This window comes from Pagrus major, chromosome 22 (genome assembly GCF_040436345.1).
Source record: "Pagrus major chromosome 22, Pma_NU_1.0".
NCBI classification, from domain to species: domain Eukaryota; kingdom Metazoa; phylum Chordata; class Actinopteri; order Spariformes; family Sparidae; genus Pagrus; species Pagrus major.
The window spans coordinates 210,738-236,893 of record NC_133236.1 but is presented as its reverse complement, the minus strand read 5'-3'; the positions used below and the strand labels follow the sequence as shown (position 1 = coordinate 236,893).

At 39.6% G+C, this 26,156-nt stretch overlaps 1 protein-coding gene across 1 annotated transcript in view; it reads left to right on the top strand.

The window, feature by feature from the left end:
- The first annotated feature begins 1,104 nt into the window (after positions 1–1,104).
- Positions 1,105–26,156, top strand: part of bach2b (BTB and CNC homology 1, basic leucine zipper transcription factor 2b) — a 96,691-nt gene continuing 71,639 nt past the window's right edge. Inside the window, exon 1 of the mRNA XM_073492943.1 lies at positions 1,105–1,381. The gene's annotated coding sequence lies outside the window, so the exon portion shown is untranslated. The remainder of the gene's footprint in view (positions 1,382–26,156) is intronic.

The following is a 26,156-nucleotide window of genomic DNA, read 5'->3' as shown; positions in this document are numbered from 1 at the left end:
CTGTATTTTCTTCTTTCCCATCTTGTTCATCCTATCATCTTACCACCCTTCAGATTTGTCATGCCACTCCTAGGTTGGGATAATTTCCTTAATGGCATTCTGTTGCCAGGAAACAGCCTGGATCAACCTTCATTTTGTGTCAGTTGTTAAAATCCAAACATAGTAAATTCTGACACGAGCAAACACAGAGATCTTCATCTGGCAGCGGCAAGTAAACGCTACAGAGCAAATCAAGCATAATACAGACAGGAGCCACTCATGAGACAGCTGTGGTCATGTCATCAGACATGAACCACAGGACCTCTGAAGAATACTTCCCATGATGACAAGGTGTGCCCGATGGAAACAGAAAATATAACAGTCATAAGTTACCCATAAAGGAAACAACTGTCAGAGAAACTGTAACGTGGAAAAGTTAAGAAATAAAAGGATGATGATATTATTATTATCATTATTATTATTATTATTATTATTATTATTATTATTATTATTATTATTATCATCATCATTATTATCATTATTATTATTATTATTATTATTATTATTATTATTATCATCATCATCATCATCATCATAACCATCAGGTTATCTTGATTTTGTTTGTACCGAAACGTTGTTGCTAAAATCCTGCTGAACACTGTGAACACTGAACACTGTGAACACTGAACACTGTGCGGGAGTTTCGGGGAATGAAAACAATATAATAACTGAAGATAATAATGATGTAATGTGGTTTGACTCAAAAATAAGTTGACTAAATTGACCAAGTCGTTTGAATGTGTTTTCCCGTTTGCGTCTGCAGCTCGTGTGACATCTTCCTCCGTCATAGTCCTGCTGTGTGCACCGGGGGGAGGTGGAGGGAGGGAGGGAGGGAGGGAGAGGGGGAGCTAGGCCGCCGAACCCGCGAGCACGAGGGGAGAGACTTGAGCTCCCCGCCTGTAGTGCCATTCTCCAAGCTCCGCTGCGCACATTTGAGAGAGTACGCGCGCGCTTCCCGACGGCACCAACGCAAAGCCGCACCGCGCTAACGATGTTGTGAATGAGGGGATAGAGTGACGTCAGCGGCCGAATGTCAACAATGTAGCGACTGAGAGTAGGCGTTCCAGTCGAGTGGAACGAACAGCGGAGACGGAGCGGCACGCCGCCTGGATCAGCACGCACACACACACGCGCGCGCGCAGTCGTAACAACAGACCGTAGAATCACAGACGTTGTTTTTTTTATGTAAGTGAGAAATTAGCGAGTTGCAGCGGCGGGAGAAGAAGTCACCCATCTGCAGTCGGGAGGCTTTGCGGAAACGACAAAGCGAGTCATCATGTGAGAGAACTTAATGTGGGAAACGGACAAAAGGGCTGGAATACGACGGAATAGAAAGTAAAAGGTGAGCACGCTTCTTCTCGTCTTTTCGCCTTCTATCACCAGTAGTTCTCTGTGCTATTTCTATGAGCTCATCGTTTGTCAATCTCAGCCTATTTTTGATGCTCTCAGACCCGAGTTGCAAACTTGTGTAAGTGGGCTCAGCCGGGAGAGCCCTCCCTGTGAGATATGGAAAAAGTCACTTATAGAAAAGGCAGAAAAACCGCATGCATGAATCTTGAAAGCTCGGCGGTGGTGCGAATATTGGAGGGTGTAATGTGTTGGGGTGTGAACGCGGGTTCGGGAGTGAAACTCAACTCAGTACCACATCCTGTTATGCTTTGAGTCAATACGCCGTGTGCGCTCCCCTTTCTCTGTTTGTGCGAAGTAGATGCGTTGGTGATCCCAGCGGAGGGTCAGGCATGCCGCCGCCGCTGCGGGACAAATGCTCCATAAAGAAGCTGTCACTTGCAGCGTCATTAAACGCCTCCCTCAGTCACTCCATGTAGATCCATGCAATTAATTTGAAGCTGAGCGTGTATTATTATTGCCATTATTAATGTCAGTATAATTATCGTTATTATTTTTTATAATACAGTGAATTACAAAATCTTTCCTGCCTTATCCAATCTGAAATCATCGTCCATCACACCTCCTCATTAATCCACTTAAAAAAAAAAAAAAAAATCATCACAATATTTGCTGTGTAAGGACGAGCCTTATTCGCTCCGGCAGCCAATGGAATCAATCACTCGACGGTGTCGTTTAAGAACCCATATTTTCATTAACATTATTAACCCCTTATGTGACAAATATCAGGAGCAAAGCCCGGCTGCCATCACTCTGGCGAGAATAAAAGAACACACAGGTGATTTTTAACTCGAGCGGTGACTGGAACATAACAGCTGCGCCTTTACGCGCGGTCCTGCATTGTCATGTGAATGGGTGCTGCGGTAGTGGCTTAGTCAGTCCTGTCAGTCTTATTATGTAGTGGTGTAGTGGTGAATTATAGGTTACTGTGATACAAGTCGGTATGAAAAATAAAAGAGGAAACCTTTGAGATTGTTTTTTCTTTAAAAAAAAAAAAACATTTACCCGACCGCTGTGATAACACATGCTGTTATTCATACGATCCATTAACGTCCTGTCAGATATTAAATGTGGCTCGTGTGTGTTTTTGACGAAGTTTTACAAAGACAATCGGTTGGCAAGCTTCATCTCAGTGTTCAGCGTTTGCTTTGTTGAGACTGTCGGGGAATAAAACGAAGCATGTGTGCACGGAGCTCCAGCAGGCACAGCTCTATCTTGACAGAATGAGAAGGCGGAATAAATGTGTTTATTTTGGGATGCCATTGTTCAGTCGCCACGTGTTTGACTCGGCGATGAGGTGCCTGAAATCATAAGGGAGTGAGTGATGCTGCCATTAATGCGGTGATACAGCATTTTGAGGAGCGGTGACATCCGCGGCATCACAGCTCTTTGTCTGTTTGTGCTGATGCAACGCGATGATGGCACTGAGGGGATCGCAGCATCACCCTCCATCCTCAACCAGTCCTCTCGTCATGTGTCGCATTTTTGCTCTTATTTCTTTTAAGTTATAATAACGCGATTATCGGATTTGATGAATTCGTGCTGCAGATGGTTTGGAGTGCACGACGAGAGCAGATGGTTTCTGTCCCGCTGCGATGTTTAATTGTCATTTTAAAGGGAGCTGGAATGAAAACACATTGTTGTTCGCTGACATCGCTCTGCTTTCACAACACGTGCATGGCGGCAGTACTCATGCGCAGTTTTACGCACGGAGCCTTTTGTTCTGTACAGTAGCCCCGCTGCCTTTCTTTTCCCATGCATGGCAATCCCCTGCTTATTGTGAGGGGGGAGGAGGGGTGTCCAGAACTGTAAACCCCACAGTGACTCAGTCAGGCTTAAATGCCGCTTCATCCGATCTGCCAGCGCATTATTTCTTCTGCTTATATCACATCTGAAAAAAATCACATCTTACCTATTTCTCTGCAGTCTGTGTTTCTTTGTCTGCCAGTATAAAGAGAGGAATTAAATGACAAATGATTTTCTGACCTTGATAGCTTGCCCTCAATAGTATATACTAATGATAAAGGAGCAACTTTCCCTGCATTTGGATATCAAATTATAGTCCGTTTGATAGGTCTGACTGAGACACAGTTCTCAGCAAACAGTAACATCAGTCAAATGTTGAAGTGTCCAGTTACGTGGAGTGAAAAATGTAGTGTAGTTTTTTTGTGATTTTGTTTTTATGATACTGTATTATCACAATAGGATTCCCCTGTCAGTTAACAATGATACTGAATTATTGCCTCATTATTGCATCATATTTTTTCAACTCGCTCCCTCTGCTGCCCCTTCCATTAGTGTAAAAGGTGCAACTTAAAAAGTCACATTAGTGATGTGAGCTGGGGTCAGAGCTGATGCTTGGACTTTATCCTGACCATCCACCCCATGCAGAGTTTAGAACAGACAACAAGAGAATGCCATTTCTGAAGAAATTGCAGTGTGATTGCTGGATGTTTAAAAGCTGCGTTGAATAATACCAATAATGTATGAAAGATTGGAACATTTCAAGGTTTGTTGACAAGCTGCCACTAAACTGCCTCGCTGGCTTTTATTTGTTTGCAGTAGCAGCTGAAGCAGAATGAGTAGTTGTAAAACTGCTGTGAAGTTGAAGGATGCAAAATACACTAAAGGCTGGGAGCTAAACTGCCTTGATTGGTTGAATCTGTATGGAGAAGCAGCTGAAGGAGTATGAAGAGTTGTAAAAGTGGAAAAGAGTCAATTACTATTAATGGGACTGCAAACAACACAATGTTTCCTCTGCATTCTTAGGCAGAGCAATCTGTTTTACTGTAAACCTTTATTTGATTAGACCTATTGTTTAAAACACAGGGTCCTCATCAGGCCAGTAGTACTACACATTGATTACACCTACTTTATATACAACCGTACTGGGGCTTTGGAGCATCATAATTCACAACAATAAAAAGTATGTTCACAACATTTTGGAGCATTTTTAAGTTCCCTGTTCCTCTCTTTTGTCCAGCCCCTACAACTACAGGTGCATCAAAATGAATAAAGCAAGACCCCACTGAAGTCTTAACAAAAAAGTCACAATGTTGGACATTATTATATAACAAGACCAAACTGAGTTTGGCCTGGGAACATCTCTCAGTCTGAGTGAGGCTGTTTTGGGGATCTCGACATAATGAGTCCCTCAGGGTTCCCAGCCACTGCTGAAATCCCACACGGCAACAGGATCCCTTCATGTGACCCTGCTGGTCCCCCCTTCATGTTTTCCATTCGGAACTGTACTGTCCAGGGCTAGCTCCTTCAGGCTTCCTCTGAGCCTGTAGTAATCATGTTTTATGTTGCTGAAGTTCCTATCAAGCTAATTAGAATCCTGATGACAAAAGAAGCTGCCTGTGTTCAAAAGTAACTGAGCACTTATGGGTTAATGATTCATGAAATTGCACTTGGAGTATAATGTGATAGAGTGATCTCTTTGTGTGATCATAGATGCATCCCAGCAGCCCCTTAAGGCTCTAAAACTGCATCATTTGGGATTGTTAGGAAACGTAAAAGAAAAGCAGATCCTCCATAAGAAATTAACAAAACGCTGCAAATCCCCATTTCTCAAGTAGATTTGTTCCCTCCATATCATTAAAGGATCGTTTGCATCACTGAGGATATTTAACCCCCACCACCTCCGCTCAACATCCCCAGCCACTGCCTTAGCCAGGAAAAAAGAAGAAAACATGTTCCCATAGCTCTCCCACGTCAGCACAAAGGCATGTTTGACTGGGCTGCTGCCAGTGTGAGGCATAGATGGAACAGCACTGCTGGGAGAAATCTAAGATCCTGCACTTTACACCAAGGGCTATTGTTTCCCCTCTCTCTCTCCTCTCTCTGTTGTGATCCCTTCCCTCCGTCATATCATGGCTGCTCGTTATTCTCCCACCGTTCATGGCAGCGATGTGCACTGGCTTTATCGCTCACCATGTGAAATCAGATTGCATTATCCCGTCAGAGCCAGCTCCCATCAGTCTGCGGTTGCAGAGTCAGTGCCTGTCTGTATGTTTGCTGCACAACGGAGACAGTTGCCAAGAAGCTATCAAATCTAAAACACCACAGGCAGATTTTTGATTGTTCTGTTTTGGTTGGGCTTTTTTTTTTCTTGTGTTGCCTGTTAGAAATTATCAAGACACGTAAATCATCCTGATAGTTGCGTCAAACCAATTTGATGATCTCACAGACTCGTCTTACTGCCTCAAGCGGGAAGCTTCACCCTCTGAACTCTGAGTTAATACCCGTCCTGTAGCCATCCATAAGGTTACAACTGTGCAAAACACACTGAGCTAATGAAATGATGCACATCTGGTCTTAATTGTTTTGGAATTAAAACATTGGAAGAGTGAAAGAGGGAGGGCGGGAGGTTTAGTAGTTATTGAAGCAGTTTAAAAGAATGAGTAAAGTGGTGTTCAGTGACTAAAGAGAAAACATTTAGCACAGTATAATGATCTGTTTGTGTTGCATTAGTGCAGCACCACTACTACTACTACTACTACTACTACTACTACTACTACTACTACTACTACTACTACTACTACTGTGGGCTGGAGAGCGTTGCTGAGCTCTGTTTAAAGTTGCACCCACTGAGCTGGAGAGAGCTCCGAGTAGAAGTGCTGCTGCTAGATTTGGTTTCCTTTCTTTCAGTGAGCTGAAGGTGCTCACAGCTAAGCCTTGCACTGCTGCTGTTCTGACAGGCTCACACAATCTGTGGAAGACAGTTAGAGCCAATTTAATAAAAGGTTTTTTTTTAATTAATCCAATTTTCTATAGGAACTTTAAGCTAAAACTTATGGTTCTGTGTAAAAATTCTGGCTCTTTAGATTAAATTTAGTTTATTAGCTGTTTTTCTTGCCATTGTTTTAAATACCTGACTCGATTTAAAGTCCCCCTCCAGTGTATTTTGGTATTTTTATGATATTTATGTATTTTATTTTTTTGTGCTCAAAGTCACTACATTTAAGCTGTTGCTAATATGGAATAATGATGTATACCTATAGTAGAAAGTGGGAGTCATACGTCATTGTCCAATAGGGGTTATAAAAGCAGTGTGGATCCTTTAAGAAACAGGGCAGTGCGTTAGTGAGAAGGAGAGATAGTGAGTGTGTTGGTGACCTGAGCACAGAGGAAAGTGCAGCAGTGAAGTTGTCTGGTGACAGTAAATGTACAGTACAGGTTACAGTGTGACCACGAATAAACTCTGCAGCTGCTCAGTACACAAGAGGAACTTCTGTTTGAGTGACAGCTAGCACTATCACTGCTAATATTCATGCTGCTTGTCCATGCTAATATCGATGCTATGGCTAATCCATGCTAGTGATGTGTGGATGCGATGGTAATAACTACGTTTGACTGTTAACCACGCCTCCATTCTCTGTTTGAGGAAGAACCTTGTCCATTGGATAGGTAGAAATAGTGACTGGAGGGCTTTAAGTTTGAATTCTCACTTAAAACTTCAGTTCAGAATGCTCATTATCTTTATAATATTCATTCATTTCAGAATTCAATTTAATGTTCTTCACATGGCCTCTGAAATCTTTTTCTCAGAATACCAACTTTACTCTTGGCATCAAGATAAATTCATAATGGAATTAAAGTTTGGATTCAGACTTTTGTGTTTTGTGACACTATTTTGGCAATTTGGAAATTTTAGAAAATCTTTATTCATTTATGTATTCATTTTTGGATCTAAGTTTTATTCCCATTACACTAATCTTCCCTCAGATTCTTAAGGAAAAAATGAGTATTTTGAGAGAAGTTAGAAGTCAGAATTATAGCATTATTAAAGATTGACTTTTAGACATTTTCTTTATTTGAACAGCATTATTTTTGGTACTAAATTAAAACTAAACTAAGTTCATCATTCAATTAAGATGTTTTTGAATTTACTCAGTGCTCACTTTAATCTAATAACTATTTTAAAAAAGACTCATTTTATTCTCATAACATACATTTCAGAAACTCAGTTGGTTTCCACATGGGCACAATCTTGTCACAAATTTCGACATTCTTTATTAATTGTCCTAATTTTTAAAAGATTTTTTCAATCAGTGATCTCAGGTTATTTTTCAGAATTCTGAAAATAATTACCTGAACATAAGATCGTATTCTTTTTCTTGAGATTCATAACAATAAACATGACATGGACTTTATTAGGGTATCGGTTGATAGATTTCTATTTTGGCTTCTCTTTTGTCTTAATTCTGAGAATTTACTTGACTTGATCTCAATTGTCAAATTTCTCATTCTGTACTCAGGATTCAGAAATAAGATTCAGAATGATGATTTCTTTCTTAGATTTTTTTCAGAACTCAAAGAATTTTTATTTATATGGCCCTTACTGTCTTCCATACCAGTCGATTTTTCTGGTGCTAGTTGGATAGCTCAGTGGTGAAATTGCCACCGACTTTGGTAAAAAATAGCTATGACATGTTTTGTTGAGCACTCTTTTGAACAACCAGTTGTATGAAACCATGCCTCCATATTCAAGCAAATGCTTTCATGAAGCATGTTTTGCATGTTACTTTAAATTCCACTGACTTGTGTGTGGTTCTTCTTTCGTCGCTTCAAGTGTCACAGACGTGAATGACATGTGCTACAGTTTTCCTCCACACTGAGCCCACTGGGAAAATGGCAGCCAAAGAGCCACATCAAGTGCTTTCACTGTGTCTAGATATTCACCCTGGTAACAGTAACAGAGCAATCGTCACTGCGTCAAGCTAGGCCAGCTCCTCCATATATTCATGTTGGATTTTCTTAGGGTTGCTGAGGTTATTCATAGTAAACACTGTTGTCTGTGTGGTCCCCAGAGCCCACCCTCCTGCTGCCCCCATAGAAATGATATGCATACCATATCAAATTAGAGCAGTTTGCTGTGAAAACGAGGCGGTGTAAACAGAGTGTGTCTCCAGGGTTCGGCTTTCTCTGGTGTTTGCAGCCCCTCTCTGCATCCTCTTGGGGAACACTGAAGCACACAGTAGTAGTAGTTCCAATTTAAAGTCCTACTATCTCCTGTCAGCAGTTTTCTCTTTGCAGCTGCTGAGTCACACATAAAGTGGGAGCTCGTACTGACCAGAGAACAGCCGCTGCCGCACACATACAGTCTTCACTGGCTTTTCATTCAGTGTTCTTCCTGATGCATACTTCTTGCGTTTTATTTTCTCGTTATTTTCTTTTACAACTCCTCAGTAGTATCTAACAACATTTTTGTTTACAGACTATATTTCTAGTTGACAAGGCTGTCTCACATCAACATCCATTTAGTAGCCTTGCTGGTTCTTTCAGTCACATCACATTATCTTCATCAACAGATGGAGATGAGCAAAACTCATTGTTTAAGTTTTCATCAGCGAAAAGTCCTTAACGTGCTAAAAAAAAAAGAAAAAAAGAATTTGGTGAAGTAGCCTGTAGCCAGTATTAAAATGCATATTTACTAACCAAGTAAATTGATATAGATGTTATCCTTAATTAAGATTTAGGATTTAGTAAATGAGTTAATCTGCAAATATAGTGTGAGTGACGTAAAGCTAAATACAGTAAGAAAAGATAAGATAAGATGAGTTTGCGTTTAACCAATTCACACCTAACATGCTGAACAAGTGTAACTATCACTGCACCTGACAGAATATATGCACTGGTTGTTGGTCGCAAACATTTGTGATTCTAAATATAAAGATGTCTGTAAATGACGTTAGAATAAAAAGTGTTGGTTTCACCGCGGTCCTCCCCCTCCTGCACAGGCAGACAATGCGCCTCTTCCTCTGAAGTTTGAGGTCATATCCTTATATGTGACACTCTTTTGTTCTGTTCTCTGACACTGGAGTGCACATTGCAACAGTGGAAAGCTTGCCAATGTTGCTGCAGTCATGTCATGCAGTCTGTTTTCTCTCTCTTGCTGAGATATTAAACTCATCATACTGTTTATATATATATCAGCAGCACAGTACATAAAAGTCACCACTGCTAATTCTGAGGAAAAAGATTTTTGGCTATAAAACAACTGAGTGTTTATGGTTTCTGTTCATGACAGTTTATGACAGAGTGATGTATGCAGCAGAAAGGATTGGATACCAAAGATACTTTCGTAAATAAGATATCAAAGTACATTTAAGGTCATTTGTGAGCCGAACTCAATGAAATTTTGTTGTCTAACTACATGCTGCAGTGATACATAGATATCCCACTTTCCCATCTTTTTTGCTTGGCCAGTATTTTCTGCTGCTATTGGATTATAGCAGATATACCTATAATGATGTCTATGTTGACAGATACTTAAACAGAAATTGCAAAGCAGCAAGGAACATTTCTGTGTATTTAAAGATCTCCTCAACCCATGTATTAATTATTAAGGTAAATATATATATGAACATCTCTGTCAGACATGTTGTGTTTTTGTTTTTTCAGGAAAAAAATATATAATTACCACATTAAAATCCTTAAAATGGCACCTAGTCCTTCTTTCTCATTTAAAATTCCAGAATCTATGAATATGCAAATATTTGTAATTTCACAAGTTGAACTGCTGCACACAAGATGTCTCTTTCTTCACTGTAAAGTGAGTCAATGCTAAATATTGGACGAGGATTGGCTTCCATTTGTGATGTCACAAATCATGCTCGTAGACCTGCCTCTTGAAAATCAACATTTTCACTGAGCACAGAGAATATTTAGGCTTTGAGCAATGACTGTGTAACAGCCTTCTAGTGTCAAACTCTGCATATACATCTTTCAACACAGTGAAGCTCAAACAATCAACTAGAGGAGCAAGAAGAACAACTCATTTCTGACTGGAGGGGGACTGCACGTTTTGCAAATCAAGTTTAATACAGCTGACAACAATAATCTGTACTTAAGGGCTACTTAAGATGTTTTTAATGTCCCTGTAGGAGAATGTAACAGAAAAAAATAGTCTTAAAATAATATATATAATAATAAAATAATCAGGAGTCATCTTTACACAAGATAACAAATTTGACTAGACATTTGATGCCAGCCTCTGATTCTTCATATTGAAAATCAGTGCCATTAACAATTCATGTTGTGTCCCAAAAGTGCACCTTTTTATATGTAGTTATGAATTGAAATGATTTAAATTACAAAGGTTTTTACCATTCAAATGTACAATTATTATATCTGTTGTTCCTGTTGTTTATTATAATGCATATTTTTATTACTAAATATTAACAATATGTTTATTTAAAAAAAAAAGACTATCAGGTGATATGTTGTTTTTATTTTTATTCTGTTTTTCTCAGGAGTTGATATTGGCCTCTAAATTGATCAGGAAGATGTATTTTTGCATATCTCAGCATCAAGTCACTCTGTGTTCTCCAGTGAGTATCACTGAGTTAGCTAGTTGGCTCTGTAGACACTGGCTGGATTTTAAAGCAGTGGTTGTGAGGGGCCAAATAAAGGCAGCTCCCATCTTGCTAGAGGACTTGACGTTTCCTGCCAAGGTCATTTTGTTTTCCCCCACCCCTCTCTCCCTCCTCCGGGTCGATGGGAAAAAGAAGTTGTGCTCAGTCAAGCATAGTGGAAGGTATTTCAAACAATCAGCGGATTCCTGGTACGGGGAGTGAGATCATTGTTTTACAGAAGGAGGGAGGGATGACCCCCGTGGCAGGACATTGTTGTCCGTCTGCCAGAGCCACTCAGGGATCGCTGTGAACTTGGAGGTGACACCGGCTGTGGCAGAGGTCAGAATTCCTCCCTAGATGAATTCATTTGTACTGCTTTGCACATCAGAGACACCCTGCAAAAACAAAACACTCCCATTGTGTCTGTGAGGCATGTTAACACGGAGCTCTGACATCTGTGACTGATGAACGTCATATAAATAGAAAATAATAAGCATGATTCTCAGAGGTCGGAGTAAACAAGTGTCAGGGAAGAACTATTGATCATTTAATACACACAGCAATTTGATCTCTTGCTTGTTTTGTTAGCTCACATATTAGAGATGACAATGAGAATGGTTCACGAGCATCATTATAGCTGCATGATCATCTGCTTGAAGATAGCACAAGATCATGAACTCGACTGCACAACATCAATCTTTCAAGTGACAATTCAGTCAAAGTGCAAACAAATGTAATTCTTAAGTTAACCCTCGTGGTATCTAGCCATGCAGATAGTTTTGCTTTTGGTTTGATTTGTCTTGGTTTTAAGATGTCTGCCTGAGACTTCTGCCTGTTCCCGAAACAAGGAAGGAGGTTATAGATGAATGATTACATTTGATATAAAAACTGGAATTTGAATAAGTTACATTTTCACAAAAGACACAGACGGTGTGTTCGTTAATAGTCACTGCTAAGCACCAAAGTGCACTCTAGAACAAACCTGACAGTTCGTAAATTTGGAGCGCTGTTGGAATATATGGTGAGATTATTCAGAGCACTACACTCTCGAGTGGCAGAGTGCACTCTGGGCCCTCTGGGCTCTGTTCCATGAACAGTTGAAATGGCAGTCATAGCTTAATGTAACAACCTTGGACTAAATGCTGTATTAACTGATATTATTTTAATGCACATAAGCAGAAAAGAATGAGCTGTTTGTGTGTGTAATGTTTGCTAACTGCTAGCTTGTAGCTTGCATTTCTAAAACTTATTTTCATTGGCGTATGGTTACAGTAGTTCTCTTGTCATCTCGTACATTATCATCCTCTTCATTGTGGACAAGCTCCTGAACAAATGGCGCTACATTTTTAATGAAATCAATAGAAACATTTTTCTTTGCCAATACAGAAAGTGCATGCTCTACTAATTTAAACAGCCATGCTCTCATTTTAGTGTAGAGCTATAGAATAGATTTAGGAACACACCCGGTTTAAATTAACTGACAACTGTAGCCACCTGTTGTGGTTAATAAGCATGAATTCTGTGGACAAACTACAGAATGAAATTCTTTTGTGTATTCCAGTTAACAAGCTGTCTGCTTACCAGTGTTTCACACTTGGCCAGTGATTTCTTCATGAAAAAAAACAACCGCTCTGTATCATTTTTATGTTAGAAAACACAGAATGGAATGTGTGGATGTTCACTTCAAAAAGATCAAGAAAGTGTTAAGTTTTTCTTCAAACTGTGGCCTACTTATCACATTGCATCATTTCCTTACATGTAGGCTAGGCTACTGATTGGTCCCATCCTGTTTTCTCTGTAAATGCTTTCCCTGGGCCAGATTATATCTCAATTTGGTTGTATATTTTATCATTGTTATGCCGATGACATGCAGCTATATGTCTCAGTAAAACCAAATGATTACTTAAACACTCTCCAAAGCTGTTTAACTGCCATAAAGAATTGGATCTCTCATAATTTCCTTCAACTAAACTCTGACAAAACCAAGATTCTTATCATCAGTCCCAATAGTTCCTCAAATAATATCCTTCAGCATATTGGTCCACTTGCCCCCTTGGTCAACCACACTCCAGAAATCTTGACATTATATTTGATCCTCTACTGAAATTCGACCATCACAATAGACTGGTTCAATCCTGTTTCTTTCAATTGAGACACATTTCTAAAATCAGGTCAGTACTATCCATTTCAGACTTAGAATGTATCGGTCACACATTCATCATCTCTCGTCTCGATTTCTGTAAATCACTTTTTACCTGTCTTAATCAAACTGCCCTAGCTCAACTTCAGCTTCTACACAATGCAGCAGCAAGGCTGTTAACTAGACAATCCAAAATCACACCGATCTTAGACTCTCTGCCCTGGTTGCCAATTAAGTTTAGAATTAATTTCAGGATTCTTTTAATTGCTTACAAGGCACTACGCAGCCTAGCCCCTGCTTACATCGCTGAACTTCTGACCCCATACATCACTGACTGGCCTCTCAGGTGATCCAGTCAGAACCTCTTGGTAATTCCACGTGCCAATCTCAAAACCAAAGTTGACTGCTCTTTTATGGTCATGGCACCAGACTTTGGATCAGTCTTCCCCCTCCCATCAGATCAGCTGAGTCTGTAGACTGTTTTAAAAGTCTGTTAAAAACATACTTTTCTGGGCTGGCCTTCCCATGATTGTTAGGCTTCATCTGTGTGAGTGTGGATCTGTAGTGGTGTTGTCTTTGTATGTTTGCTGTTTTAACATGTACTTTAACTATGTTTTGCATTGCTTGACTGATATGTTTTGTATTGTATGACTGTGATTAGTAATTCCTTTGTGATTTGATTTAATCTATATTATTATTGATATAATGCACTTGGTAACTTGTGTTTAGAAAAGTGCTATATAAATAAAGTTTGACTTACTTACTTAGCAGCTAGCTTGATAGTTGTAGTCAAGTGAATGACCAGCAACTTGGCAAATAGTGAAGTGATGTGTGGTTGAAATTCGGCCAGTTTGAATTGTTTTAAGGTTATCACCTAACAAGCTTTGAATGAAGACCTCCAGATTTTTTACACTGTGAAAAGCTAACGTTAGCTTAAGCAGCTAAAGTGCAGAGATATAGGGCTGTCAGTGAGATGCATAACTTTTCATAATCAGATATTAACTGCAGTTTGTCATTAATACCATAATTGGACAGTGAAGCTGTTGTGAGGGAATAATATGCTAATAATCTAGGCTAATTTAATTAACAAGAGCTAAATGGATTTTTTTGTAGAAAATTAATTAATTAAGGATTACAACATAATTTCATCTGAATCCTTTTGAGTTCCAGCAAGATAAGTTGGTCATCACTGATCACTGGTAGCCTACAAACATATCTGTTTAATACTTTACATAATACCAAAAAGGCCTAGAGTTTAATTTACAGGAAATAATTGCAATTAAAATAGCTACCAATTGCAATATTAAGTGTTACATTGAATTGAATCTTTAAAAAGTTGTAGTTTAGAGTGGACTTTTGATTCAGGTGCTCACAAAAAAAGACATTTAGGCTATTACTATTTTTCCTAATATGAATAGTCAACAGACCATCAGCTTCTTCTGTACAGTAATTCCAGTAAAAATCTTTACTGAAGTTGAAGTTAGATATCTGTAAACCAGACATCTCATAACATGGTTAAATGAAACCAAAGGTATCTGCATGACTTGAAACCATGAGAAGTCAATTTGATTTTTTTTTTTTTTTGCACTGCCCTGGATGAACCTACCACATAACGACTGCCTGCATTTTGAGGCGGTTTACAGTAAACTGTATATTCATTGACGTCGTTGAAGCAGTGAAGTGTAAAACAACAAAGCGTGTTCAGTGTGTGGTGTGGTAAAAGAAGTACAGCTGTAAAGGAGTTTGTGCGAGGGAGAAGAGGAGGGTTGTGGGGGGGCATCCTGTGAGACCAGCGCAGGTGGTTAGGAGGGGGCTGGTGTAGTGGTGGGAGGGGAGGGGGGAGGTTGTGGGCGTGGAAGTGCAGTAGTGTGCCCACACTTCCTGCACCGAGCCCCCGTGCTGCACTGTAAACCAGTCAGCTTACAACGAGATCAGCAGGATTTGCTGCTGGTGGCTTCCTGCCATTTCACAGCAGGCAGCCATAGGTGGAGATCCTGTCTGTGCACTCTAGTGGCCCACTGTGCCTTGTACTTTTCCCTAATAATGTTTTTTCTCTAATCATGGCACATAAAAAGGGAGCAAGAAATGGGACATTAATTCTACAGCAAGAAAAGTTGTGGATTGAAAGCATAAAAACTGAGAGCATGACGTTCACCCCAATGGGTTTTCCATTTGTAGCACACAGATGTGGAATGGAAAACGTGAAAGTCGGGTTGGTTTAAGTTGGGTTAAATCCATTTATACAACCCTTCCTGTGGGGGTGTAATCTGTACGTGGATACTTGTCAGCCAGGTTTATGCTGATTTCATCCTGTAATTTTTTAGTATATGGGCCTATAAAAATATAACACTCAGTCCCCTCAGGGCATGTCCACATCATACTTTGGATAATTCACTCCACTTGGTTTGGCTTAATTGGTCAGATGAGAAAGATGCCATTCAAATTTGGGTGGCACCAAAGAAACTATATCGTCGACCATGCCTACCTCATTTTGTGCGTCAATAAACTAATCATTGGTTTATGGATATTTAAACTGTTGCCAGAAAGCACAGCAATATTGAAGGATTATGGAAAATGTCACATTCTGTTCAGCAATGACTGCTGGGACTTTGGGTTCAAGTCACAACTGTCACTGCTTGGATCCCAGACAGTGACCTTTGTTCATGCCATACCCTCTCTGTCCAATAAAGGGGAAAAAATCATCTTTGATAGAGCTGATATCTTTGATCATGTTAAAATGTAAGATAAAATTGTGTACTTGAACTTACAACAAGAGCCTTTAACTGGTAACTGTCTCAGTTTAATACTGATACCTCTATATGACTAACAAGGCCATCTGTGAGAAGATTGGCTATTTCTGAATAATTGTTTAGTTATTCTTAATACCCTTTACTGGTTCAGATTCCAATTTATCCTGGTTGGTTAAGTCATAAAATTAGAACAGTTTTTTATGGTGGAGCGCTGATGATGAATTGAGTCTCACAGCCTGAGAAAGATGCTGCTCTGTAGTCTGGTGGTACAGGACTAAAACAAAGAGAGTAACTGAAGGGATGTTACCCCAGAGCACAAAGTTTAATGGGCGTAGGAAGATGACATCTGATAGCCAGCAGTTTCTCATAGCAAAGCCTCAAGTAATAAAAGATGTTTTTAATGATGTGACCTCCAGTAAAGTTCAGTTATGGCAATAGGCGTCAGACTGAGCCCTGGTGAGTTTTCAGTCAGGAAATGTGAACCCAAATGACCCTAATGAACTCCAAAGCAGCACAGGAAAGAATCAGTAGGTGTGATTTGAGTTCATGGTCAGTTCACCTGTGCTTTCTTCTGGCCTGCAGTGAGTTAGCAGACTCTTGTTGTGTACCTGCAGTGGTCACATGCTGCCCTGTGCAGTCCACCGGCCGGGCCGTGTCATTAAGGACAGATGGTGAAAGGTCAACAAGGCAGAGTTGTGGATGGTCCACTGTTGATACTGAGTCACAAGATCTGCGTCAGTCAAGCATGTTTAAACAGTGCAGTGTAGGAGCCTGCACTGCGTAAACCATTTACTCACGCTTTTTGTTTGATTTCAAAGGTGAATTTTTATTTATAAATTTTTTCCTCTGTCTCTGGAAATGAGATGTTGGTCTCAGTGGTTAGACGCTACGTCATGAGTTGTCTCAGTTTTGATTCGTTCCTTGCGTCAAGCAGTTTTGAAGCATTTCCTTATCAGTGCCTGTTTCTGTGTGTGTGTGTGTGTGTGTGTGTGTGTGTTACTTGAAGGAGTGTGTTAGTTCAGATTTGCTATGTTGTAACCTTGACGTGTGAAGCATTTTGTGAACTGTTTTGTTAAGTACTGTGCAGATACAAGCGTATTATTGTAGTAGTTAGAGGAGCTGGTATTGTTTAGACATCGGTCTTTTTACTCTTTTAATAAATCCTTAACATCACGCCTATCCCTACCTACAGCTACAGAAAATTTCAATTGTGATAACCAATTTATCATTTAAGTCATTTATCAAGTACAAAGGGCAGAAAATGCCAGCAAGTATTCAAATATGTTTATTAAGTTTAATAAACCTCATAGATAACTTACAGCAGAAGATTAGGGCCAAAAAAAAGAAAAGAAATTTGAGTTCTGACTTTTTTATCTATATTCTGAGATGAAGTCAGATTGAAGAAAAAACAGTTAAAACTCAAAAACTTTGTTTGGCCCTCATCCGCTTCTGTAATAATTGCTATAATTGCCAGTCGTAGCCCTTCTATTTTGAAGCCTTGCCCCATGAAGGGCATTGTGACCGCTGTTCTGGAAAAGTTTTGTGTAGATTGATTGTAGATTAAGTGTTTTGTTACAGTTATTATCTTATTATCTACATGTGGAAATACTAATCCACAAGTAAAAAAGCAAATTGTGTATGAACATATGTAATCTGTATGTAAAAAGCCAATCCCTTGTGAAAACACCCAGTTCATGTGACATTATTTTATTGTCATAGATATATATATAGATTTTAGTTCACATGTGAAAAAATAGCCAATAACGTGAAAATATTCCATTCACATGTGAAGAAGTGTATTTCATGTGATTTCATGTACTATGTTTTGTTTCCACATATGGAAATTGTGATCTATATGTAAAAAAAGCCAATCACAAGTGAATGTGTGTAATTTATATGTGAAATGTAATGTAAATCTCACATGTGAGAGTGTACAATATGTGAACAAAGCAAATTCACATCTGACATTGTTTTCGTTTCACATGGTAAAATTTTAGTTCACATGTGAAAAAGTAAGTGAATATATGTGAAATTGTTTTTTTCACATGTGTAAGGTAGAGCCCGGCCGAAATAATATGATAATGCAGTTTAAAAATAAACTTGTTTGTTTTATTGTCACAACAGAACAGAGGAACATCAAAATTACTAGCTAAGTCCGTTTCACTCTCGGCTCACACGTAACAGCAGCAAAACTGGACATGGTAGTCACAAATTTTGTCATGCTTATTTGTGTTAAGAGAACTGATGGGGATGTTCTTTTAATTGTGATTCAAGCAACGTATTTCTCGTGATAGTTGCCAACTTACCATGAACACACTTCACCGATGATCTCAGTCGTGGATAACTGGTTCGCTCTGCCCGACTCTGGCTGGATCAGCTGGTTGTAGGGTTTGTGGCGTTCTAAACACGAGTGTTGCCAACAGGGACGTTGTAGAGTGTCCTCTGGTGGACAAACTATGCAACGCCAACACTCATAACATGGTTGAAGGGTGTTTCGTCCGCTTTTATTTTATTTTTTAAATATTCATTTATCGGCCATTATAAATGCCGATACCGATAGTTTGGAAAATGCCTAATATCTGCCGATAATATTGGCCAGCCGATATATCGGTCGGGCTCTAGTGTAAGGCAAATTTCACATTCAACATTTTGGTGAGGGACAGTTTCACATGTGAAGATATCAGATCAGATCAGATCAGTGTTTATTAATGACAGACCAAAGCCTTCTCTCCGAACCTTCAGGGCCATGATGATATACTGTATGTTGTTGTCAGGTTAGAAGATTCTTAACCATCTACAAAATCATTGTTTTCATTTTCCAGCACAATGTTACATCAGTGTTACATGGTACAAAATAAAAGAAGCCCTACAAAAATTCTGACTTAGTTAAAGTTATAAATGGTCAAAATGCGGAACTATCTGATCAAAGAATAGGTCAACAAGCTCAGCCCAGAATAAAGTGTGTTTTGTACGAGAGCTCGGGATGTCTGTGGCGACAAAAACATCTTTTTAAACCAAAACATGATCATTTCCTAGCTGATTGTATTTCAAAGTGTCCTACATGATTAATCAGCGGCTTTTCTATGAAACGGAGAGAAGCAGAAGGATTGAGAAAGAACAGCAGATACAAGGAGAGAGTTAGAGGAGAGATCAATAGTCGTGGCTGCATGGAAGGTTGTAGGAACCGGCCATTTAGATGAATTACAGCAGCACAGTTCCCCTTTCATCTCATTCAAGAAGTGTGTCTGCAGGGGAGGAAGCAAATTGGTTCTCATCATGCTTAGCAAGTGCTGCTCATTCTGATTCTGATAGCTGAGTCTCTTTGAACGCTGTGATGTATATTCCTTCAGGATGATATACAACAGGAACATTTATGCTGTGCTTTAAGCTAACTATCACAGCCATTTTCTCCTCTAAGAGCTCAGTGACAGACCACAAACAGGCCTACCTATCATACTCTGCTCAGCGACGGGCCGCTCTAACCATCATGATATCTCTGTCGCTAGCTGCAGCTGTAAGCACACCGTCAGGTCGAGCTGTTTGACAGTTATCAGTTGACACCGGTGGCAGAATTAGAAGAAAAGAGAAAAAGGAGATGTCACAGCTTATTTGAACCTGAAAGTGAATAATTTCTTTAACCACCAGCACAAACAGAGACACAGTGTTGTTAGCTCTCACTACATCACAATCAACACTAAACCATCTTCGACAGCCTGAACTGCTCCATGATGGCTGTGATGTGACTCTGGTGTTAGTCTGTACTGTGTACTGTGTTGCAAACATTTTTTTTACATCACATACAGTTGACAAAACTAATTCCACTTAGGGCTGGACAATACATACGATATAGATCATAATTGCTATATGAGACTATATATGGTAAAGGCTGCATTACAGTAAAGTGATGCCATTTCCTGAACCTATCTGACCGTTCTACTGTTCTAATACTTGTCTAGTCTGTACCCACTGAGTCATCATATCCATATATGTGTTAATATTTTGTCAAAGCACAAATAGTCACAGTCAATATTGATATCTAGGTATTTGGTCAAAAATATCGTGATATTTGATAGTGCCACCCAGTCCTAGCATTTATGAAGTGCTCTTGAGGAGATTTCACATTATCGAGATATAAATTGTGTATCACAATATAGCCTCAACATATAAGGCCATACCCCCCCAGCCTTAATTCCACAGTTTCCATTATTTCAGGAATAACTGTTGAAATAAGAAAGAATGGGGCCAATGACCATGAAATGAGTTGATTTATTGTGGCAACAGATTGCATTTTCTTAGCTGCACACATCAGATTTATGTAAATTCTTAGAAAATCATATTTTAGAATTTAAAATAAATAATGTGACCTAAAATCTGTGGCTGCAGCTAATAATGCTTTAAAATGAGTGAGTCATTGTCTTCTTGAGAACGAGTGTTCATTCTTGTTGGAACCATCCAGTAATTTAACAAAAGAAATCATAACTAAAGGACCATTTACTGGCTTTTTCCAAAGCTGTCTACCACATCTTATGGTTTTCATTTCATCAGTGGATTAAGTTATGACTATGAGAAGCCATTGCAATTTAATAAAAAACAAAAAAAACAAAACAAAGGGACATTATAATGTCTTATTTTAGCTGTACAGAGACACACAAGTAGTCTGTACTCAAATCGAAAAAAGCAACAAATTCTTATTTTTAAGAAATCAAATACTTGATTTTTGGATAAATGGCCATCAGTATAGTTCAGTGGATCATCTTGTGTGAACTCAGCTAACTATTTGTGTTTTCAGGTTACTGGAATTTCTAACTTTGATACAATACCTTGAAAAATAACTATATTCAATACCATTTTTGATAGCAGGGAGGAAATTTGACACAACATTGAGGGCATAAAATTTCAGATATTTCTAAAAAATATAAATAAAACAGCTATAACATGACAACAAGGTATGACTTTTCTGTGGCTAGTGGCAGAGAACAACAGAATGAAAAGAAATCACCCTTTATTTTAGAAACATTTGCTTTGTTTCTCTTTAAAATAATGTGCGTGTGTGTGTGTGTCTCTTGAGGAAGACCGTGAGATACGGTTGAGAGTTCAGTAAGGAGCTAGTCAGTGGATCTTGAGTTTGTTTTTAAGCTCCAGCTTCGTGTCCTCGTGTCAAAGCAATTTAACAATAATGCTTCAGAAACAGCAACGCTTTAAAATCAAATACTATTTCCATTTTCCTTTTATTTCTGAACTTTGATTCCTGGAACATGAAAGCAAAAGGAGCAGTGTAGCAGTCATTGCAGTCATTTTTAATGAGTTTTTAAGAGAGCACTTATTAAGAGAGTAAGTGACAGTTGGAGCTGGTTCTTAAACTTCCACATCATTTAGCTGACTTAGATTTTATTTGAAACAAGAAGAATTAGAAGTTTTCTTGAATAGAGCAGCAGTCGTCTCACAGATTGACCTCTGACTTGTAGTCACAAAATCTTTGTGTGCTTCTGTGGCTTTCCTGTGACATTGGATGAGTAACTGTGGATGATAGGAGGGTCTGTCTTCACGCTACAGGGACGCCCTCTTCGCTCACCACCGACCTGCCAATCATGACCACTTTCTGACTGACAGTGATGTAGATGTGTGAGTGTGACTGTGCGCTGCTCGTGGATAAATGATCACTAATCACCATCGGAAGATGAAGGACAAGTCTGTAAGTAATACTAACTCTGTACCTACTCCACCTTTTGTTTTTACAACATGATTTTCTGTTGGCAGGAAGGCTGTTTTTTATTTTTTCCTGTTGTGGTTAGACTGTGTGAAGCAGAGGCAAACATTCATCGCAGTGACACACACAAACAAAAATTCAGACGGTGCTGTAGTCTGATTCTTTTCATTTATGATCTATCTATATTTGATATTTGATTTATAATACTAGCAGCAACCAGACTAATTTGTAAAAGAAAATTAAAAAAAAGATTAATTTCTGTTTTAGTGTACATTTTTTGGAATCTAAAAGCTAAAGTTCTCCATTAAAACAGATAATTTGAAGTCTCTGTTCACTGATAATATGACTGTGTGTTCTCTAACTACAAGATCAACCACACGCTTCGAAACTAATAAATTCTTGACAAAGTGCGCATATCCATTTATAACTAAGTGGTGCAAAGGAAATAAAGCTTCCTTCTCTAACTTCCTTCGCAGGTGCTAGAATAGTGGCTGTAATAGACTTAATATTCAATGAAAATTAATCCAGCTGGTTCTGTTCTCTCCTATACTAGTGAAAATCTTTTAACAAGCCTCGTAGCTATGAACAAATCCACTAATTTACTCACAAAATAAAGAAAGGAAACACCCTTTTTTTAACCATTTCCAGTCCAAATTTCTCACTGAATATGTGCTTATGAAAAGGGAAACTATAACTCTAAAGTGACACGCTGCGCACAAATCTCTTTATGGCAGGTCTCACGTGTATTTAAAGTCACAACTCTTATCCCCGCTTTCCTTAATAATCTACGAGCAAACACAAAGACTTCCTTTGTCTGGGAGCTTTTAGTCTCATAGCCAGAGTTTGTGGCTTAGTGTATGGTGAAGTTAAAGCCGCTGTAGTAGGAGTACAAGTTGTCAGACTGCTTAGCCCAGACCACGTGGAGTGCTGGCATCTGTGTGTCGTGCCCTGAGACCAGCTCAACGTGGTTACTCTTACTTCTTATGGTGGCTGTGGCATGCTGCCCGAGCCTTGTACGAGCCCTGGACCTCCCACAGTAAAATACATTTCAATCTGACGGTCCAGCTGAAATCAGAATTCACTTTTCCTTCATTTGTAATTTGTAATTTGTTTGGTGCAATCTCAACACCCTAGCGGCCCAGACGCACCAAACCAACATGAAATAACTAGTGGGAATGAAGGCTAACTGTTTCGTCACCTCACATTATCAGTGTCATGGCCACAAAGCTGCACTTGAACACACCACAAAGACTACAACGAACAGCCACCTAGCTTCTTCATTGTGCGCCTACGTGAGAGGAAATATCTCTCCATACCAGCAGGTGGCGATAGTCTGTATTTGTCACTCACAAAGGGAAGAAGAAGACTGTACTGTGGAAATACAACTGCACTAAATGGGTGAAATCAAAGGTACTGCAGCAGCATGCTCAGGGGGCCTTCCGTTTCTTTTTATGTTTCTCTGCTGGAGCACTGATTAGATTTGCTTAGCTGAACAGCCAATCAGAGAGACTTCTTTCACCAGTGTTCTCCTCCGCCGGTTCCACAAAAGCTGCTGACTAGTGCGGGACACACCGCAAAAACAAGAGCCACAGAACATCCCCGACGGCTCCGACATTGGCAGACAACTGACCAACATCCTTGTGTATCAGGGCCCTTACAAGCTGGTCCATGACTCTTTACTGTATGAAATACAGAGAGTTGAATTACCTTGTTTCGCTTCGTATCGTTAGCGGCCGTTCTTAGCGTAACTTGCTAATTTCCTCATATAGGTTGCTAGCTAGGAGGTTACTGTTGTTGTTTCACGAAGCGACAGAGATTTTTAAAACAGTAATGCGCATGCAGGTAGCAGAAGGTGAAGGGGCCCAATGACAGGCTTGTGCCAACAGTTTACAACGGCTGAGTCGGACTTATGTTTGTCTGTGGGAGTTGACAGCTGATGTTTCCACAAATATGTCCAACAACAGTTTTATCCTGTTTTGTGACAGTGGAATATGAACAATAGTTGTAGTATCAGCATATCTAATATTACACAGGGTTGCATTGACATTTTAATTTAATTTTTGTTATGGAATATTTCTTAATTATTCTACTTTGGCGTGTAAGAAATGTCTGAAATAGGAAGCTCAAATCCTGAATGACTTCCTGCCTCCTGCTCAAGTCAGTTAACACAGAGTTTCAATTCAAAGAAAGTCTAGCAACAGTAGAAAAAGGAGGGAAAGTGGACTGATGAAGGGATGAAAATGCCTAAAGAAATAAAAGTAAATATAATCGGCAGTTCTTTTCCAGTCAACAGCAAGTCAGAAAACACAATGGCAAGTCAAAAAAACGTTGAGAAAGTTGAAAAAAAAAGGCCAAAAAATTCCCTTTTTTTTGTTATACTACATAATAAAGACTTTAGAGTTTTAAAAATATCTTCATGAAATGTATTGTATTTTATTTAAGGACATTTCCTGAGGTGCAAACTTAGGTTGACTTTCTACAGGCCCCTTTACCTAAAGAAATTTTAAGAGAACAAATTCTGTTAAAATACTTCATGCTCCTCATCAATTTTTTGCTAAGAAAGACACGAAAGACCATCCTTCAGATAGTGCTTGTACATCCCAAACAACCTCCCGTTGTACTTAATCTTTTCTGAAAATCAGGCCCTGTAAGAGGTGTGTGAACTGGCTGCCCTCTGATGCAGGCACTGTGTGTTTTACAAAGCAGGAGTAATCCAAGCACATAATTCACACATGGCCCATATCTGGAAGTCTAAGTGCCATTGCTTGTTGCCTGGGTTTGTGTGAGGCCTCCCTGAAGTATCCGCGCTTGACTGTACGAGCCTGTCTGCCTGTCTGCTTCCCATGATGCACCTCTCCATCTCCAGCCTGGCGGAGGCAGTGAAAGAGGCCATTGTTCCTGTCACTCTGAGGCATGTTGCATGCACTTATGACACAGAGTGGGAGAAATTATTCCCATTATACCTCTGGAATGTCTTTGAATCAATCAATTCAGTATGAATAAGTGCTGCTTTGATTTACAAAGTCCTTTAGTCACAAATGTGCTTGTTTACATGTGTAAAAGACGGGGAAAACAAAGGATTGTGCAATAAGTTAAAGAAGAAAAACACAGTTTTAAAAGTATTCAAATCAAAAGCAACACCTTGTTTTATGCTAATTTCCTTCCTCCCTGAGGCATTTTTCATTTTTAGCCTGACCTGGAGGAAAGACCACCTCCAGAGCCCGATTCAGACGTCTGATCCTCTGAATCGAGCAGTCTTTTTACACTTTGCAGGAAAACAAGTGGCTTTCAGGACTTCTCTCCCCCTAATTCCTTTCTTTTCTCCCTGAGCTTTGATTGATGTGCAGCAAAGCACAGTTGGAAAAGCTTGCAGCCTCTCTCATGGATTTTTCCTGCATGATGTAATGTTTTGATGATCCTCTGTGTAGTACGCCATGTGCAGTGACATCAAAACAAAAGAAATATCCTCCCCCTGAAAAGGTGGACTTCTCTGTCTTCTCAGGCAGATCATTTATGCTTCACATACCATGAGACCCTTTGAATCCCCCAAACAGGACTTTCTTAGCTTTGACATGCGTGAGAACATTTGATTCTCTCTGTTCTCAAGTTACAGGGCGCAAAAAGTCCTAACAGAAGTGAGGCTTCCAGATCCTATTTCTGCATCAATAAGTGGTTTAAAAAAATGCCTGTCCTTGTGTTTTTTTTACAATCCTGAGCTGAGCTGTCGGAGTCTTAGCCACAGCTAGTTGGGGTGTAAACTAAGACCAGCAGTGAGTCTATTTTTAACCCTGCTGTATCACGTATCACCTCTTGCCGTATTGTCGTTCTTTTGTTCGGAGAGAAGGGATATTTCAGGACACTCTCGGGTAGCGTGAGAGGCGGGTTGAGGCGGAACCTCTCCCTGACAATTGATCTTCCCTCTGTTTCGTGTGTGTGTGAGGTGAGGTGAAGCCCACGCCTGCCACTGACCTGTTGCAGGGGTTGAAAATGTGCTCTTCCCATTCATTAGGCTGGGCGGCCCGCGCTGCTACCAAGCGCTTTCACTACATCTGTATTTGTGGTCTCTGATCGGATCCAGATGGCAGTCTGGAACACCCGTGCAGACCTCGTACGAGCTTCACATATGGCAAACAGTCAAGGAATATTTAAAGGAGCCCTGCACCCAGGTCACTCTGTAAACAAGTGATGGTCCGTGCAATTAGTAGTATGAGCAGTTCATTTAAAATACCTTTTTTTCCCTAATGGCTACAAATGAAAGCTAGGTGGAAAGTCAAGAGTATCAGACAGGCGCAAGATGAGATGAATTGGGCTAACTTCACACACTTCACAGTCACTCCTCAAAATCATTCATGGTGTTGTATTGAGTTGTACACCCAGAAAAAGTAGTTGTAAAAGAATGAAAAAAGCTTGAGAGAGCAGTTCAAGTTCATCACTGATTCAAAACTCTGCCAGACGCAGCCCCCTAATGTCTACATCGAAAAGGTGTGGGGTAAGGGTTTCAGACGCTGTTTGACAATCTGACAAGCATTTTTGTTAAAATGAAGCCATCGAAGTAATCTGAATCAAGAGCGGTAGCCATTAGTCTCAAACACACAATGCTGGAATCAGTGTAACTAACTCTCTCCAGGCAGAGGTGTCATGTCCATTCGAGCTGGTGAGGCACATACCCCACAATATATTAGGTATCTGTATTTTCAAATATTTTTATTTTATTTCATATTTTAATTGATTACACCTCATTCATCATTTTT